This window comes from Suricata suricatta, chromosome 6 (assembly GCF_006229205.1).
Source record: "Suricata suricatta isolate VVHF042 chromosome 6, meerkat_22Aug2017_6uvM2_HiC, whole genome shotgun sequence".
Classification (NCBI taxonomy): Eukaryota; Metazoa; Chordata; class Mammalia; order Carnivora; family Herpestidae; genus Suricata; species Suricata suricatta.
This window is the reverse complement of record NC_043705.1, coordinates 96,462,037-96,468,036: the sequence shown is the minus strand read 5'-3', so window position 1 is coordinate 96,468,036 and position 6,000 is coordinate 96,462,037. Positions and strand designations below refer to the sequence as shown.

Here is a 6,000-nt window from a genome sequence, read left to right as displayed (position 1 = left end):
ACCCTCCTACACTGTTGGTGGGAATGTAAACTGGTGCAGCCACTCTGGAAAACAGTATGGAGGTTCCTCAAAAACTATCAATAGAATTCCCCTATGACTCAGCAATAGCACTGCTGGAGATTTACCCAAGGGATAGAGAAGTGCTGATGCATAGGAGCACATGTACCCCAATGTTCACAGCAGCACTGTCAACAATAGCCAAATCATGGAAAGAGCCTAAATGTCCATCACCTGATGAATGGATCAAGAAGATGGGGTATATATACACAATGGAGTACTACATGGCAATGAGAAAGAATGAAATCTGGCCATTTGTAACAAAGTGGATGGACCTTGAGAGTGTCATGCTAAGCAAAATAAGTTGGGTAGGGAAGGACAGATACCATAGGTCTAACAAGAGACCAGGAGAAACCTAATGGAGGACCATGGGGAGGGGAAGAGAGAAAGAGAGTTGGGGAGAGAGAGGGACGCAAAACCTGAGAGACTATTGAATACTGAAAATGAACCGAGGGTTGAAGGCGGGGGGGGGGGGGGGGGGGGGGGGGGGGGGGGGGGGGCCAGAGATGGTGGTGATGGAGGAGGACACTTGTGGGGAAGAGCACTGGGTGTTATGGAAGCCAATTTGACAATACTCTTTTTTTTTTTAAAGGGACTTACCAAGACACAGTTCTCTGCATTAATCCTTTCAGTTCTACTCTATGCCAGCACTATTCAGTCATGGTCCATGGGGAGGTATGGATATTTAAGTACGTTGTCTATTGTCAGGACCTACTAACTTTAAGTTCTATCCACTCAGGTAAGTAAAAGTGTTGTAGCACATAGCTCCACCTTTATCCTCTGGTTATCTGCATATACTTGAAGAGCATTTGCAAACCCTTCTGTGGCAGTGTTAGGCTCCTGGTCAAATTTCCATCCTGAGAAACAGGACAACAAAACACACTGAATGGCATGAAAGGCTCTATCAAAGGGACTAATAGGGATTTCCATGGGGTGCTACAGCATTAGTCTAAAAAGCATTAGACTTTTCATTTATAAAGGCAGATGCTAGTCCTTGAGATAGCAGCAGAGCCAAACACACATATTTTAAAACCAATCCAATACTTAAACATGTAAATTCTTCAAAGGGGGTGGATAGTTTAAACTGTGTAGCTAACATCAACTCATTTTTTACATTTCTTCAAACAAAGAGAACAAAAGAAACAAAACTTGTTACCCTTTATCATTCAAATCCTGACTAGATACATATATATAGTATCTATAACATCCATATGCATATATATACACACACACATATATATATATATATATATAGTGTCTATATATATTATCTGAAATCACTTTGAAAGAACATTTGACAATGGTCAGGTCTTGACCTTCCTAACTAAGGACCTAAGGAAGCACTACAAAGTATGTGTATTGGTTGTTAAGGGGCATTCTACGCTTTTAAAGGGATATACAAGATATTAGAACTTGCTATTTACTCTTACTATTCGTTCAAGAGATTTGTGCTGGAATTCGATGTTGGAAAACATGGCATTCATTAAGAAAGAGTGTCTGAGGTGGCTTTTCTGCACATTCTTAGGAAAGGATTCTCTCTCTTATTTCTCAATCCATCTTAAAAAGTTAGGAAATAACCCTGAGGTATAATATGGAACTAATAATTTTGAGAAATTTTCCAGAAATTTCCATAATCCAAAATATGTTTCTCAAAATTTTAATGGAGGAGAAAGTTCTCCCCAAATTCCTGGAGTTAACCTCCATATGCCAGTCTTCTGTGATTTTGTATAGATGATTAAAGTCTGAAAAAGATTTTTAAAAAAGTCATTGTGAACAATTAATAGCTAACTGGTGATTAACTTGTGTTACCAATACTATCATGACATTTTATCTTTGTGATGTGAGATAGGATATAATTAGATTCGTCCAAATATATAAACCTACATTTCTCAGTTGAAAATATAAACTGACACAACCCTTATAAGAACAATATTGGATTACTTGTCATAATATTGTCTCTATGTTCAAGAAAGGAAAGGACTACCACAAAGTAGACAAATTATGCTAAGAATTGAGTGTAATCTCCTTGCCATTGACTGCATAAATTAGAGTTGCCTATCTCTTGAGGTTCCTATCCTACAACCATGCCTTCAAAACTTCAACTCTTCTGACTTTGCACTCACTCTCCTCTACATGAAATGTTCTTTCTTCACCTGGTCTTCACAGGGTTACTCCTTCTTACAGAGTTACTTTCTTATTTCAGCTCTAGTGTTAAACTATTCAGAAAGATGTTTTTAACTGAACAATCTAAACTAACCTCATACCCTAGATAACTTTCTATGTTTTTCACATTTCTTATTCCTATCTGAAAATTTAGCTTATTTGTTTATTGTCTTTTTATCCCTAGAAGAATATACATTCTATGGAGACAAGAAACTTACATATCATGTTTATTGTTAGATTCTTATTTTCTATAAGAATGTCTAGAATATTTGTTAAGAAGTGAATGAATTAAGACTACAGTGGTTTTCCAAGGAAGGAAAATTAAAGATTTTGTTTCTTCAGTATTGGTTATGTGCCTAATACAGTATTTGACATACCATGAACACTTTGCTAGAATAGGATACAAAATACAACTTAACCAAATGCTAATCACTACACAGGTGAAGCTTGAACAATACTGGAGTTAGAGCTGCCAATGTCTCCCTCCCCTATATAGTCAAAAATATTGACTCCCCCAAAACTTAACTAATAGTCTATTATTGACTGGAAGCTTTACCAGTAACAAAAACAATCATTTGACACATAGTTTGGATGTTATAGATATTATATACTGTATTCTTAAAGTAAACTTAAAAAAAGAAAATATTAAGAAAACCATAAGGAGGAAAAAATACATTTATAGTACCATACTGTATTTATTTAAAAAAATTCACATGTAAATGGATCACTGTTGTTTAAGGGTCAACTGTAATTAGAAAATGGTTAAAATAACTCGAGTCTTAATGTGTTATTGCTTGCTATCCACATGGATGAGTAAAATTAATGGCACATGTAGTACATTTTTACACATTTCAGTAGGGGCTCTATACCATTGTTGACAACCTGGCTCCCAGGACTTCATTTAGCATTACACTGAGGTATGGTCTAGCAGTTCTGTATTCATCTATCTCTAACCAAATGCAACCAAGTCTATACCTTATCTGCCTCGTGCCTCACTCAGCCAAAGTTTCTATTTCTTGTTGGAATCCATCAGAGAAGATGTTCTATACTTCAGCATGGCTGTCAACTTCTCTTTATCATTAAGCTATTAATCTTATCTGAGGATGTAATCCTCGGTCATTTCCTACAATAGCTAGGACCCTCTTTTCATATTAGCTCCCATAATAAATTTGGAAGTCCCATTAAGCCTGGGAATGAGCTGTGCAAATAAATATTATTCCAGAGCTAATGGTTCTCTTTTCAAACAATAATCTCCTCCAAACTGCTAGGGAGCTCCTCTTAAAAATAATTAAAACATTGATAAAGGATTGAAACCCAATCTGTCTCCTCCCCAACCTCTGCCCACTCTCACTACCCTTGAATTAAAGCAAGTCCATCCAAGCAAAAAGTAAATGGAAGATTCCAATGCCTTCTCATCTGAGGTCCCACCAGGTTACTGCTAGCTTGTTTGGAATCAGGCTGCTTCATCATTGCTTTCAGCAGAATTAATATCAACTGCCTATTAGTTGTCAATGTCAATGTCTTTAAAATCCCTTGACTGGACCCCTAATGAAAAGACACTAGATGATAAGGCAAGTGATTTCTCTACTTTCTTTTTGGTGTCTGACATCATTAATGTGATTCATGAGGTGACCAGGGAATCCAAATCACTTGTCACCATTAGATTGCTAGTACAATAGCAAAAGCTCAAAGGTGGGGAAGGAATGGGAACAAAAGTCTTCTCTTATCTCTGTTCTGTACTCTATCAAGGATATGTATGACCCACCTCTGTGAACCTGTTTATAATAGTAAATATTTGAAAATAGCATATGCTAAGAAAACCACAAATGTGTTTATTTGCTTTCAAATATTTTGTAATAACTAATGAAGACTTGTGTTTACTGTTAAAGCTTAAAAATACATTCTAGATGATCAAATAATGATTGTAAAACAGAAAACAAATAGCTGCATCAGTGTCTTTTAAAATGAGTAAAAGGAAGGTACACTCACCAACAGAAGTGACTGATTCAAGTTAGTAAAAAAGTCCAATGGTAGTTCTCAGTTCAGGCACAGCGAGATGTATCTTGTCCCTCCTGTCTATTTCTTTCTTTTTCTTTCTTTCTCTTTCTTTCTTTCTTTCTTTCTTTCTTTCTTTCTTTCTTTCTTTCTTTCTTTCTTTCTTTCTTTCTTTCTTCCTTCCTTCCTTCCTTCCTTCCTTCCTTCCTTCCTTCCTTCCTTCTCCCATTTTGCATCTGTCCCTCCTTTTCTCTGCTCTCATTTTCTTTGTTGTTTTCAAAATTCTAGGGAAAGATAGATGAAGAACCAGTGAGAATTGAAAGAGAGAACTTCTTTTCTCTCATTGTAGTAACTTCCCAAAATTAATACAAAAGCAGCTTGGGTCACTTGCTTATTCTCATCCTCATCTTAGAGGATGAGAATATAATATATATTGATGTGTCCCAGAGAAGGGGGAAGTAGTTCATTCCAATGTGAAACATACTCCTAAGAGCAGGAAACTACAATACATTTTTACCCATAAAAAGAAAAATCAAACCTGAGCACCCAAATAATAAAATATCTACCATAGAAGGAATAAGTAGTGTTTTTAAAAGAAAAACGGGGTTTGTGTTTAGTCACACAAACATTTTTCTACAAAGCTATGAACTGATGGACATTCTTATGTGTGGCTGGTAGAGGTATAAACTTTAGAATTTTCCTGGAGGAAAATTGGAAACATTTTAAATACGAATATATACTTTGATCAGGCAACTACCATTCCAGGAATTTGTATTAGAGAATAATAGTAAATCTTCACAAAAGTGTAACAAAAGTGATGTTTATTTCAAAGTATGTAGGACATCAAAGAATTGGCAGCAATCCAAATGTCCAAAAGGTAGGGGAGAACATAAAAAATAGCATGGAAAGTAATATTTTTAAATTGATCTACTTACTTGTCTGTTATTTATTTATATAATCTGAAAAGATATACACCTAGAGGCTAGAAGTGTTTGTCTCTGGGTGGTTGAACCATGGGCGATTTTTCCTGTTTTCTTCTTGCTAATCTCTATTTACTAATTTGTCCCCAGTGAGTATAAACTTGTGTTAATTGTGTAACGTTTGTATTCTGAATTATGGCAGCTTCAACATGGACTCCTTAATTTACTCCAAATATCCTTTCTAAGTAACACCATATTTGGATGGGAGGAATGGGAGGCAGGACATAGAACACTTCTAAGATGTCTTTAAAGACCAAGAATCAACTAGAAACTATTTTCTTTTTGTTTGCCCTAAGCTAAGGGGCCGGACCCAGGGGCTTTTGAAGTCTCTGGTGACAACTCAGGTTTCTTGGTAGTGAGGAAAATTAGCCAGCAGGTGGCTGGGCTCCTCTTCCAGAAAGACTATTCCTGTTTACTTGCTGCACATGGTCCTAGTGATGTGGAAAGCCTAGAAAGAATTACACAGAAGAGAAAAATGCCCCCAGCCCCTGAAATGGGGAGAGGACTGTGACTATAGCCCAACTTCACATGATAGTTTAAACTTAATTCCAGGTACAATAATAATTTAGATGCAAAATATAAAATAATTAAAACATTATAATAAACTTTAGAAGAATATTTGTATAACCTTCCATTATACAAGGTTCTCTTAAACAAGATAGAAGACCTAAAGGCACTACCTAGGCAATATTTTACTACATAAAAATTATAGATTTTTCATGCCAATCATATTATAAACAGTTAAAAGGGAAATATTTTCAACACTTGCCATATTAAGGGTTAATATTCCTTATATTAAGAAAAT

At 35.8% G+C, this 6,000-nt stretch overlaps 2 long non-coding RNA genes across 3 annotated transcripts in view; both read right to left on the bottom strand.

The window, feature by feature from the left end:
• The window catches only part of LOC115294352, a 15,028-nt gene extending 10,663 nt beyond the window's left edge, over positions 1–4,365 (bottom strand). Inside the window, exons 1-2 of one of the 2 annotated variants that reach the window (XR_003909833.1) lie at positions 4,210–4,365; positions 658–914 (exon numbers count right to left, since the gene is read on the bottom strand). This is a non-coding gene — a long non-coding RNA (uncharacterized LOC115294352). The remainder of the gene's footprint in view (positions 1–657; positions 915–4,209) is intronic. The other variant, XR_003909832.1, reaches the window with a different exon arrangement.
• A 95-nt stretch (positions 4,366–4,460) lies between these two features.
• Positions 4,461–6,000, bottom strand: part of LOC115293153 — a 42,211-nt gene continuing 40,671 nt past the window's right edge. Inside the window, exon 6 of the long non-coding RNA XR_003909390.1 lies at positions 4,461–4,499. This is a non-coding gene — a long non-coding RNA (uncharacterized LOC115293153). The remainder of the gene's footprint in view (positions 4,500–6,000) is intronic.